The following is a 13,815-nucleotide window of genomic DNA, read 5'->3' as shown; positions in this document are numbered from 1 at the left end:
TGTAAGAACCTCTTTGTCCCCACTGTGGAAAATTACAGCAAAATGGAGTCTGGAGTCACAGGGGCCAGTCCCTGCATACTTTGCTGAGTCACAAGGCGTGCCTGCCTTCTCTCCATGGGTCAATTGTGTAGCTGATGGTCCTTAATGGGCCATCAAGCAGGCTAAGCAGAGCTAACACCAACTTGTCTGGGATATCACCCAGAAGCACATGACCAACTTGAAATACAGACAGTATAGAGCCAATATACATAACTTCAACTAAAAATGATACATGCACACAGACAGCATAATCATAACCAGCAACCCATAACCTGGTCTTAGACACCTTATATGACCCCCTTTACCTAAGATTTGGTGCCACTACAGGACCTTGGTTGCAACCCATGTTCTATATGGTCCCAATTTATATCAATAACGTCACACCCCCAACGCAAAATTGATACAGGAAGGGATGTCACAAACATCGCTGACTGCATCCCAAGAGCCCCCTTTCCTTGGGTCTGTCTCACTACAGCTAGTGTTGGGCTAGAGGCCGTACCAGCGTATAACAGAAATGGTTTATCAAAGTCATGTTCAATAACATGATTGAATTTCTTTACAAACTCAAGGTATAACTTGGTTAGCTTTTGCAGCATGGTTCCTGTATGTTTCATGTGATTTTGCCAAGAGCTAAAGAAAACAGCTACTTTATCCACACCAGCTTTGGCCAATGCTTGGAACCCAATTAACATTAAACCAATGTAGATATTGAGGTTGTTCATAGTACAGGAATCTTGGCATTTAGCCATGAAAGCAATATGGTAGCGTGCCTCAGTTTCCCCTTTCATACAGCACATCAGGTCTAGAATGTATTTTCCCCTGTGAAAAGTTTCAATACTGTTTACAGGCATTAACTGTGAAACATCAGTATAGCAAGGCCCTTTAACATAAAGTGTGTTTCCATGTATTCCTTTCAACATGTTCAATGGATTTTCCAAAAGATTAGGCACATTGTACATTGTTACAGTTCTTGGCAATAGCAACACATTAGTTACAAAAATTAGCATTAGCAATAACAACAAATTCATTGCAAGTGTCCATTTACAATCATGTTTGTCATGCCACACCCTTGGCTCAATACCATTGGAGTTTGGGCATTTTAGGGTTAACCTGTGGCTTCCCTTTGCAAAATTCAGTCTTCTCTTTCCTTCTTGTCCTGCAGGATGAGACCCTGATTTCTCTTGCTTAACAGAATTCACTGGCTGATGGGGTGGGCTCTCTGTGCTAACAGCTATTAGCAAGTCTTTCTTCTCCCTGCCAGCCAAGTAATTTGCATTAACACAGACACTAGCTTTTAACTCCTTAGCTGCTATGGATTCCAAGGCTGGACTTTGTCTTACAGAGATACCACACAAATCCAAAGGGTCTGAGGGTGAGAGCTGGCTTGCTCTCCCCTGCATCCTTAAGCATTCAGCCATAAAACTGTTCTGCTCAGAAACACCAGTAGCTGAATCTGTCCTCAGACCCTGAAGCACAGACTGCTTACTCACAGAATCAGCATGGAGACAGTCCTGTTCCAACACCATTGTCTTCCCAACAGGCTGGCCACACACAGCCTCGTGGTTATAGGGCTGTTCAACTTTGTTAACAGCTCCTACTCCATCTGAGACCTTTCCAAAGCTGCCCACACCGGATCTCTCAAAAGGAAAGTCAGTGGATCCATTCACAACAGAAAATTTCTGGCTGTTAGGAACTGAAACTTCCTTGATTAAATCACTTTTACACCCTTCAGTTGCAGTAAACTGCTTGCACAGGCTACCATGAGGATTCCTTTCCCCAGGAGCTTTTCTAAGCAGCAATTCACCCCTCACAGAAATTCTGCCCTTCCCTGCTTCACCTAGGGCTTGCTCTAAAGGAACATTTTCCTGAGCAATCACAGATTCTTTCTGGTTCTTACTTACATTCATAATCACCTTAGGCCCATCAGGCAGATTTCTACACAATCCCCTTTCAGGCAAACTTATAGACTTCCTAGATAACAGGTTAGAAACAATCTCCTTTCCCTGGCCTGGAACAAGTTTAGGAATCTTTTCCTTCTTGCTACAAGTTGTCAAACTGTCAGTAGGTAACACAATTAAATCACCTTCATGCTCTCCTTGTGCCCTGGCTGGGGTATCACCCTGATCAGACAGAGTTGCAACACCCTTTTCCAACCACACATTAGCAACTGGCAAACTACACGCACCAGAATTGTCTGGTCTCTGGGATTTTGCTATGACACTAACTGGATGCAACCTAGTCACAGTGCCATTCTCCCCAGCAGACACAAACTCAGGACCATTCCCTTCCTGGGCTTTAGCTGTATTTACAACCAACTCCGAGACAACTGAATCACCCTCAACCATCACAGGCTGAAAGGCCCCTTCTGTCTGCTCCACAGACACCGAAGAGCCAGAGACACATTCTCTTTCACCAGACACACAGCTTGGGATCTCATTTCCCTTGTCCCAGCACACAGGGCTGTTCACAGACAACTGCTTGGAGATTGGGGTAACTTCCTCCATAGGCAAGTCAATACCCCTGACAGACATAGGCACATTCCCTTCACTGTCACATTTCTCCCCACAGGACACAGGTAAGGGATAGGGACACTCATCTTCCACTCTCCCTCCTTCCCAAACTCCTGATTAGACAAAGCCATCAGCTCACAAGGCTGCCTAGGCTCCTCCAAACTTTCCCTACCAGGCACATTGCCACTCCCAATGGATAAGCTGCTGCTTTTTTCACTACACTGAGCTACTTCCAGCAAATCATAGTTACTCATTTCAGGTTCACTTTTACAAGCTGTACTAGCCAACAATCCATTACCCATCACAAATCTACCCTCTCCTTCCTCAGTTAGGGCTTTAACCTGACCATCTACTTTAATCTGCTTCTGAGAAACATTTTCCTCACCAATGAGATCTTTCTGCTCTTGATCTAACTTCAGATTTCCTTCTGAGACATCAGACAGACATTCAGAAACTTCATTTACAGACACACTGCTTTCTTGCACAGACAAACAGATATTTCTCTCCAGGTTAGAACTCCCCTCTCCCCAGCCATAGCAAAACTGGTTAAACACAGAAAACTGCCCAGAGTGACACCACATATCAACACAGTTATAAACTGGATTTTCAAGAGGATACAGTTTCTGCCGTTCTTCCCTTGCTTTTTTGACTTGGAGCTGAAGTCTGGCAGTTTCCTGCTGCATCTGTCGAGTTTCCTCCTCAGCAGCCAGCAGCTCCAGACGCCCCTTACGAGCTTTTTCTTCTCTCTTAGCAGCTTCTTTCTCCAGCTGGGCCAAGGCTTCCTTCTCTTCCATTCGAATTTCTGCCAGTTTTTGCTCATATTCAAACTGCAGGCTGTCACTAAAGGCTTGCAGTTTCCTTGCTTTTCCTGATGCTTTCTGTCTCATGGTCACTGATCTTTAACCAACCAAACTCTCAAACCCAAAATTTGAATTTGGATAGCGTGGGGTTCTGACCCAAAGCTTAATTGACCTGGTTCTGTGGATCCAAGCACGACTACGCCACTGTGACGGAGCGATTCTGGCGGGACCCAACTGAGAGTGCCAAATCAGGACCAATTACTCAAACAGGACAGTCACAGCCCTAGGCTGGGGTTTTTCCACCTCTAAGGCAAACCAAACCAGCCGGACAAAAAGGACTTTGGTCTCACCCCACTGGCTAACCACAAGTCACCCAAGCAATTTCCTTAGACACTCCAGTTTCCCAGTATCACCACCAATGCACTCGTCCTGGGGATGAATGGTTATGAAAACCAACACCCCAATAAAAGAAAAAGGTTCTCTTGATCCCAAAGGACCAAGCCCCAGACCCAGGTCAATATACACGTCAGATCTTACCCACAAATCACGCTGTTGCCAATCCTTTAGAATCTAAAATCTAAAGAAGCAACAAAGAATCCTGTGGCACCTTATAGACTAACAGACGTTCTGCAGCATGAGCTTTCGTGGGTGAATACGAAAGCTCATGCTGCAGAACGTCTGTTAGTCTATAAGGTGCCACAGGATTCTTTGTTGCTTTTACAGATCCAGACTAACACGGCTACCCCTCTGATACTTAAAATCTAAAGGTTTATTTACAAAGGGAAAAAGATAGAGATGAGAGTTAGAATTGGTTAAATGGAATCAATTACATACAGTAATGGCAAAGTTTTTAGTTCAGGCTTGCAGCAGTGATGGAGTAAACTGCAGGTTCAAATCAAGTCTCTGGAGTACATCACCCGCTTGGATGGGTCCTCAGTCCTTTGTGCAGAGCTTCAGCTTGTAGCAAAGTCTCTCCAGAGGTAAGAAGAAGGGTTGAAGACAAGATGGAGATGATGCATAAGCCTTATATAGGCTTTTCCAGGTGTAAGAATCTCTTTGTCCCCACTGTGGAAAATTACAGCAAAATGGAGTCTGGAGTCACATGGGCCAGTCCCTGCATACTTCGCTGAGTCATAAGGCGTGTCTGCCTTCTCTCCATGGGTCAATTGTGTAGCTGATGGTCCTTAATGGGCCATCAAGCAGGCTAAGAAGAGCTGACACCAACTTGTCTGGGATATCACCAAGAAACACATCACCAACTTGAAATACAGACAGTATAGAGCCAATATACATAACTTCAACTAAAAATGACACATGCACACAGACAGCATAATCATAACCAGCAACCCATAACCTGGTCTTAGACACCTTATATGACCCCCTTTACCTAAGATTTGGTGCCACTACAGGACCTTGGTTGCAACCCATGTTCTATATGGTCCCCATTTATATCAATAACGTCACACAGGGTGTCAAGTTCTAGGGCCTGGCCCATTGCGGCCATTGCGTCAAGCCGGCCAGACCGAGGCCTGGCTCCAGTGGGATCAACTCACCGGCAGGAGGGGAAAGACTTGCTCTTGCACAACTCCAGAGAAAGAAGCAGAGATTCCAGGGCTTGGCCACAAGCCAACAGGGCACCAGATGGTCCCACGGAGAGTTGAACTGAGCTGGTAGGAGTCAGACTCCTGCATGAGCCCATCACACCATGGGAGGGTGGGGAGGAGCTGTGAGCCCGGCGGGTGTGTCCGGTGCAGGGCATTGGGAGTCTGGGGGCTGCTGCACAAATCAGCTGCTGGGGGGTCGGTGGGTGCCTGGGCTGCTGCTGCTGCCCCCAGCTGGGTCTGTATGGGGAGAGATCTGCATTAGCCCCCTTTGTGCCCAGCTCTGCGGGGCGGGGAGGGTTCGGACTCTTTGCGGTGGCTGGAGCCAGCCCCTGAGCCGGAGCCTGCCGGTGAGGGGAGAGACCTGGGGGAAAGCGCTGGGGCTGAGCAGGAAAGTGAGTCTGGAGCTTCAGCTCTCACAGCCCCAGGGAAGCACCTGCCCTCAGCTCTGGGCCAGATCTGCCGCTGGGGCCAAAGCAGAGGGTTCTTTTGGGTCAGTTCTTGGGTAACCTGCATTGAGCTGTGCGCTCATTGCTTACAATCACTTCAAGCCTATCTTTGAGTAGTTAATCAATGTGTGTTCTATTTCCCCCTAAAACTCTTCGTTTTGCTAGATGTGGTTGGGGCACCTGCTCAGGACCAGAGACTGGTGCATGATCCTCTCCACTTGGAGGGAGGAGCAGACTGGGGAATAAACTGATCCCGTCAGGCTTTTGGCCAGGGCAAGACGCTGCAGCACCGGGGACGTAGGCTGGGGAGCTGGGGAGAAGCTTCCTAGTCCCTGCAGCTGGGTGTGTCCCTGCCTGTGCAAAGGTTTGTGTGAGTGCAGGGCCGGGAGCGAGATGCATCTTCTCCCAGCAGCTGTGTGAGAGGGAGCCCAGGCTGGGGAGACAGAGGGCTCAGCGGTACCCCAGCTCCAAGTTGCACCCCTGGGGGCCTTTAAACATTAGGAACCATCAGAGTTAAGGTGACGTGTACAAACTTTGTGCAGTGCTGTTGTGCATGCGTGTTATGATACAGACTCCCAAGCGTGGCCTTGGGGTGAATTCCCTGCCCCCGACAGCATCAATTTCCTCCAGACCACCAAGGGAAGTGGTGCTTTCTCCATCCATCCCTTGATGAGGTGCCTTTGTGGAGTCTGCTTTGGTCCAAAACTTGCTAGAGTGCCATACAGGAGGCCTGGGCTGTGCAGAGGGGTCAGATGAGATGATCTAAGTGTCTCTTGTGGCCTTAGTCTCCAAATCTCAGCAAAACTGAGTGTGGCACATTGAGAGCCTCTGAGGTTTCCATGTGCTGCCTGCTTGATCCCCAGCACTAACCCTGAGTGCGTGGGGTGTCACAGGAAAGCAGCTGAAACATGCAAAGGGGCTGGCCAGGGGCAGGACATTAGCCCTGCAGGGCAGGGGTGGGTGAGGCGGTGACATCACAAGGGCCTTGTGCAGCACCTCAGCTGATTGGTGAAAGGAGGTTGGGAGGCGGTGACCTCACAGAGCGTCCATGACAACAGCCAGGTAGGACAGGCTGCAGGGCTGGGGCCATCTCAGAGACCCCGGGGCTTTGCTGCGGAGAGTCTCCTTCTGTAGGTCTCCCAGCCTAGGTCCGTGCTGATTAGGCCTCCACTGGATTCTTGTGTACAGTTCTGGGCATCACATTTTTGGAAAGATGCAGAGAAATTGGAGAAAGTCCAGAGAAGAGCAACAAGAATGATGAAAGTCTAGAAAACATGACCTATGAGGGAAGATTGAAAGAATTGGATTTGTTAAGTCTGGAGAAGAGAAGACTGAGAGGGGACATTACAGTTTTCAAGTACCTAAAAGGTTGTTACAAGGAGGCGGGAGAAAAATTATTCTCCTTAACCTCTCATGATAGGACAAGAATCAAGAGGCTTAAATTACAGCAAGGGAGGTTTAGGTTAGACATTAGGAAAAACTTGCTAAGAGTCAGGGTGGTTAAGCAGTGGAATAAATTGCCTAGGGAGGTTGTTGAATCTCCATCCTTGGAGATTTTTAAGAGCAGGTTAGACAAAGCCCTGTCAGAGATGATCTATATAATACTTAGTCTTGCCTTGAGTGCAGGCGACTGGACTCGATGACCTCTTGGGGTCCTTCCAGTCCTATGATTCTATGATCCAAAGGTCTCTACTTGCCTTAATGTCTACAAATCTCTGCAAAACTAAGTATGGGCCATTGAGCAGCCTCTGATGTTTTCATGTGTCGCCTGCTTTGTGTCCAGAAGTAACACTGAGTGAGTGGGGGTGTGGGTGTGACACAGCAGGAGCAGCTCAAAGATGCAAAGGGGCTGTCCAGGGCGGTGACATCACACTAGCCTTTTACAGGAGCTGGGCTGATTGGTCAAAGGAGGTTGGGAAGCGGTGACCTCACAGAGAGTCTATGAGCAGGGGCAGGTAAAGAGGCTGCAGGGTGGGAGAAATGGCTTTGCTGCAGGGAGTCTCCTTCTCAAGGTCTCCCCTTGAGGAGTGAGAGAGAATACAGGGTCACGCCTGTGAGCGCGAGGAGGAGCCTCCTTGGGGTTTTCCCCTTTCCCACTGCTAATTGAGTGAGAAGACAGAAGTCCCTGTGGAGCAGAGAAGAGCCTCAGAGAGGTTTCATGTTGTTGTTTCATGTTGTCATAGGTTTCCTTCATATGGACTGCATGACCAAGTGGAATTGATGGCAAAACATTGCCATTATGCAGTAAAACATCTTTAAGACTCGTCTTCGATGAATCAACGAACAGTCTCCACTCATGTGGACTGTGAACGATGTTGAGGGCTGCCATCACACCATGGATGTTGTTGCAGGCTACAAGATGGCCTTCCATGAAGAAGAATGGGACAAGATCCTTTTGACGGTCCCGGAGCAGGCTACATGAGGAAATCAGTCCTTTCGTTGGACTTGCTGGCAGAAGAGCCCAGTGATGGTGCAGCTCCCCGAGCGTCAGTGACAAACGCAGCGCTCCAGCAACTGAGCTCTAGGGCTCACTGCTGAAAGAAAAGCTTCACGAGTGACAAAGGGAAAAGGAAGGTGCTGGTCTTTAGCCAAGGGCAGGGAGCCCCACCCTCCAACACAGACCATTTCCCTCGTTGTCTGTCTGTGCTGGGGCAGAATCAGTAACACGGCCTCCTGCTTTTGCTATTGCAGAGAGTCGGTTCTGACGGTCTCCTCAAACCCAGGGTGCGAAACAGGCCTCAGAGCTGACTGGGTGTAAACAAGAACTACTCAGGTAGACTGTGTCAGCTGCGAATTCAGATGTGCCCCTTTCCTGGAGAGATGGACTGAGCTGTGAGGGGACTGGAAGCGGAGCTCCCAATGTTTAACTTGCACTCGTTCAGCATCTTTCCTGCGAGTGCCGTCACTGTAGGTTAAATCCTCCAGCCCAGGACTCCCCACCAGCTGTGGGCCTGACAAGCTTTCCCTGGGATTGGATTCTGTAGAACAGGGGTGCAGGGAACCAGCAGGTGCATCTGACTCCTTGGTGAGGTTTTGCATGCAAGATGTGTGTGTGAGTCTTTGTGTGTCGGAAGCAGTGAGTGTGGCACTCTCAGTGAACCGACAGAGGGCGACGGTGGTCAGAGAGAGACAAAGGAAGAATCAAGAGGCACCGATGGGCATAAGGATGATGATTGTGTTGTGTTTCATTCCTTAGATGTGGTGCCACCGCCCGTCCCTTTAGCCTTGTAGTTTACCAAGAGTAAAACTAAATATCAGTTGAGATACAAGGGAGTGTGTGTGTCCATTCCTGCTAGCTGCACAGGGGTTTGATGTTGCTGCTTTCAATCCTCCGGCTCTGCCGGGATAAGGAACAATTGAAGCCATCACTGAAGTGAAGGCGGGAGATGATTTTCTGACAGGGAGGGACGGCTCCTCTTAAAGGTGTTTGGCAGGCAGCCTCCTTCCCAGGTCTGTCCCGACAACACCCAGTTGAAAAGGAACCCTGCCCAGCCCTCCTCAGCCCGGTGAAAAGGAGCAAGTGAGTGAGCGTGTGGGAGAGCGAGCGACGGAGGGAGATGGATTGAGTGGGCTGGGATCTCTGCGAAGGGGCGGGATGAGGGTGTTCAGTTTTGTTGGGTCAGAAAGTTGGCAACCCCAGATCCAGGGGAAACAACTCAAAGACCCAACGAGTCTGGCCAGGGGCAGGACATCAGCTTTGAGGGGAGGGGTGGGTGTGGCAGTGACATCACAAAGGCCTTTTGCAGGACCGCGGCCTATTGGGCAAAGGTGGTGGGGAGGGGGTGACCTCACAGAGAGACCCCGACATCAGCCGGGCAGGACAGAGGTGCAGGGCCAGGTCTGTCTCTGAGACCTCCCGGCTTTGCTGCCGCAAGTCTCCTTCGCGAGGTCTCTCCTCGAGGGCTGAGAGAGAATTCAGATTCATGGATGTGAGCATGAGGAGGAAAGACTGTGGAGTTTTCTCCTTTCCTACCATGGATTGTGCTGAAAAGAAACTTCCCTTTGAGAAGGTAAGAGGCTCAGAGAGGTTTGGAACCTGTTCAGTCTGATCCACCTGGCGCAGGCAGCATTCTAGGCACAGACAGCACTGGCTTCAGGTGGCAGAATTTGATTTCCTCCCTAGGTTTTGATGGTTGGAATCCCTGGGGACATTTGGGGTTTGTCCTTTTTCGTTTCTCTTTTCCTCTTTCCTCCCTCCATTCCCCTCTTCTCTTGCTTCTTTTTTCCCTTTTCCCAGCTTCCCTCCCTCTACCGAAGAGGGATGTGTGTGGAGTGCGGCAGGAGGGTATTGCTCTCATTGCAGAGGTCCTCACCAAGAGGTGGGGCTGGATCTGAGAGTGATCCCCTGTGATGGTGACCTGGGCCGTCCTTTGGGACATCTGGTGAGACCCCTCAGCCGCCCGCCCCTCAGAGTCTCAGTGGTGATTGGCCGAGCAGGGGGCTATCGTGAGCGAGGAGACTCAGGTCCTTTTGGTCTTTTTTCAAATCAGGCAAAGAAGTCACAACCAATCCAATGTACGGGATTAATCTTGCTGCTTCTCTCCATTAATTGTCTCTTAGCAGGTGATGATTTCCTCTAATGTTCTAGGTCTTCTAAAATACTTGCTGAATAATTCCACTGAACCACTGTTGGTCTGTAGCTCACTTGAGAGCACTTTCTTCTGATGAGTCAATGTATGAAATTCAAGATCTGAGAGAGAGTTTGAATGTCAGGAGCAGTGTTTCCTCTAATTTGCTATGTCCGTGTGCGGAATGAATTTTGCTGAGTGCACCAATACGGAGGTGAGGTGTGACACCTCACCTGTCTATTGGTGCTCATTCCAAACTTCATTCTGCAGATGGATGGTGTGTGGCAGGGTGAGGCTGAAGTGTTAGGAGTGTGGAGGGGTCTGAGGTAGGGCAGAGGGTGGGGTGAAAGGGCTCTGTCTGGGGGTGCAGTGTGTGGGGTGGGGTTGGGGATGAGAGGCTGAGAGCTGGAGTAAAGGGTTGGGGTGCAGGGGTGTGAGGGCTCCGGCTAGGGATGCGGGCTCTGGGTTGGGGCTGGGAATGAGGGGTTTGGGAAGTTATGCTTCAGTTTTCCCCTTCTAAACTTAAGTCCTGTCTAACCTACAGGACGCTATGGGAATAAGACACCATGCTTTGTGGTGACATGACAAGAGGAGAGGGTGTGAGAACTACAGCAACAGAGATGGCAGTGGGGTTAGTGTCAGATTGTTTCAAATGTTGCATTAGTCTAATGACATTTAACAGCAACACTTAGCTAACACAAAGGAGAAAGGAATTCTTTGCTAAAGATTCAACCTTCCCCTTTGGCCAACTCCACCCCTTCCCTGACTGGAGTGTGCTCACAACACCCCCCCCCCTCCAACACACACACACACACACACAAGCCCACAGCTGGGCACCCAGCACAAAGCAAGGGAGGGGGTTGCTTGGCTTACACTGGGCTACAATTTTTCAGAAGTCGTCTGCTTCAGAGATCAAATGTGCTATTTAGAATGTATTTTGATTTGCTCAATTCAAATATGACAATTAAAACAACTGATTGGCTTCTGTTTCTAAGATATTTAAGTTTTTTACATTTTATGTCTATGTATATTGTGTAGATAGCAGAGTTTTAATCATCAATTTTAAACCTAGGTCTTGTTGTGTGTTTATGGTTGCTTTACATGATAATATTTCACCTCTCCTGTTTATGTAACAATTTAAAAATCAGCAAAAGGGTTATCTAGCTTAAATGTATTAGGAAACAAAAGGCAAAAAGCTATTCTGTACATAGTTTAGTCCTATTCAGTGTCTACTCGGCGCTTCTTGGCTTGTCTCTTGTATTCATTAAATGGAGCATCTCTTGTCACTGTCCAGCAATAGTCTGCCAGCATTGATGGGCTCCATTTGCCCTGATAGCGGTTCTCCATTGTTGCAATGTCCTGGTGAAATTGCTCGCCATGCTCGTCGCTCACTGCTCCGCAGTTGGGTGGAAAAAAAATCTAGATGAGAGTGCAAAAAATGTCTCTTTAGTGACATGTTGCAACCAAGGCTTTTGTAAGCCTTGTGGAGGTTTTCCACCAACAACCTGTAGTTGTCTGCCTTGTTGTTTCCGAGAAAATGTATTGCCACTAAGTGGAAGGCTTTCCATGCCGTCTTTTCCTTGCCACGCAGTGCATGGTCAAATAAGAAAATAAGAACATAAGAAAGGCCGTGCAGGTCAGACCAAAGGTCCATCTATCCCAGTATCTGTCTACCGACAGTGGCCAATGCCAGGTGCTTGGTGGAGATTTTCTAGGTGTTGGTCTCTGTCTGCGGGGTTAGAGCAGATACGGTTGTAGCTCAGTGCTTGGCTGTAGACAATGGATCTTGTGGTGTGTCCGGGATGGAAGCTGGAGGCATGAAGGTAGGCATAGCGGTCGGTAGGTTTTCGGTATAGGGTGGTGTTAATGTGACCATCACTTATTTGCACCGTGGTGTCTAGGAAGTGGACCTCCCGTGTAGATTGGTCCAGGCTGAGGTTGATGGAGGGTGGAAGCTGTTGAAATCGTGGTGAAAATCTCCACCAAGCATTCTCAAGACTACAGTACCCACACGAGGAAATAAGGAAACAGATCAGCAGAGCCAGACGTGTACCCAGAAGCCTCCTACTGCAAGACAAGCCCAAGAAAGAAACCAACAGGACTCCACTGGCAATCACAGACAGTCCCCCGCTCACACCCTCCAACGCATCATCAGGGATCTACAACCCATCCTGGACAATGATCCCACACTTTCACAGGCCTTGGGTGGCAGGCCAGTCCTCGCCCACAGACAACCTGCCAACCTGAAGCATATTCTCACCAGCAACTGCACACCACACCATAGTAACTCTAGCTCAGGAACCAACCCATGCAACAAACCTCGATGCCAACTCTGCCCACATATCTACACCAGCAACACCATCACAGGACCTAACCAGATCAGCCACACCATCACCGGTTCATTCACCTGCACATCCACCAATGTAATATATGCCATCATATGCCAGCAATGCCCCTCTGCTATGTACATCGGCCAAACTGGACAGTCGCTAAGGAAAAGGATAAATGGACACAAATCAGACATTAGGAATGGCAATATACAACAACCTGTAGGAGAACACTTCAACCTCCCTGGCCACACAATAGCAGATCTTAAGGTGGCCATCCTGCAGCAAAAAACTTCAGGACCAGACTTCAAAGAGAAACTGCTGAGCTCCAGTTCGTCTGCAAATTTAACACCATCAGCTCAGGATTAAACAAAGACTGTGAATGGCTTGCCAATTACAGAACCAGTTTCTCCTCCCTTGGTTTTCACACCTCAACTGTAACTATGTAACCTTCATCTGATAATCTCAAAGCATCTTACACAGCTGGGTCAGTATTCTTCTCCACATTTTACCAGTGCAGAAACTGAGTCACAGAGAGGGGGGAAGTGACTTGCTCAGAATCACACGGATAGTCAGAAGGACAGCTGGCTACAGAGCCATGGGACCCTGAGTCCCATTCCTTGGTCCTAACTAATAGATAAGTCCGTATCTCTACTTAATTTATAATAGTTTTCAGAAGATAAAACTCTCTGATTCAGCCATTGAAGCTTCTGCTGCTGCCCCATACATGTGAGAAGATGCTCGGTCAAATCCCATTATTGAATTGTGTGGGGATTGCGCCTTTCTCTTCCCCTTTTCCCTGTGATGGAGCAGTATCTTCAGTCTGGAGGCCTGGGAACTGCAGGGAGCAGAGATGTACCTGAAACAGGAACTTTCAACTTTAAAAAAATTTGTAATTAAGTAACTTGAACTTTTTTAAACAAACACCTGCTTCTTTCTGCAGGATCTGCATGCCCTCACAGAATGAGCACCCTACACACAATGTGTGTATGCCATCTCATCCTCATCCCACCCCAGCCTACACACAGCCAAAAATAAACACAAATAGCTTTAGTGTTTTTTAAAAATTAAAAGCAATTTTCCAAGCTTTAAGAACATAAGAACATAAGAAAGGCCGTGCGGGTCAGACCAAAGGTCCATCTAGCCCAGTATCTGTCTACCGACAGTGGCCAATGCCAGGTGCCCCTGAGGAGTGAACCTAACAGGCAATGATCAAGTGATCTCTCTCCTGCCATCCATCTCCATCCTCTGACGAACAGAGGCTAGCGACACCATTCTTACCCATCCTGGCTAATAGCCATTTATGGACTTAGCCACCATGAATTTATCCAGTCCCCTTTTAAACATTGTTATAGTCCTAGCCTTCACAACCTCCTCAGGTAAGGAGTTCCACAAGTTGACTGTGCGCTGCGTGAAGAAGAACTTCCTTTTATTTGTTTTAAACCTGCTGCCTATTAATTTCATTTGGTGACCCCTAGTTCTTGTATTATGGGAATAAGTAAATAACTTTTCCTTATCCAC

Source organism: Mauremys reevesii, linkage group 17 (genome assembly GCF_016161935.1).
Source record: "Mauremys reevesii isolate NIE-2019 linkage group 17, ASM1616193v1, whole genome shotgun sequence".
In the NCBI taxonomy this organism is placed as follows: domain Eukaryota; kingdom Metazoa; phylum Chordata; order Testudines; family Geoemydidae; genus Mauremys; species Mauremys reevesii.
Note: the sequence above shows the minus strand (reverse complement) of the source record.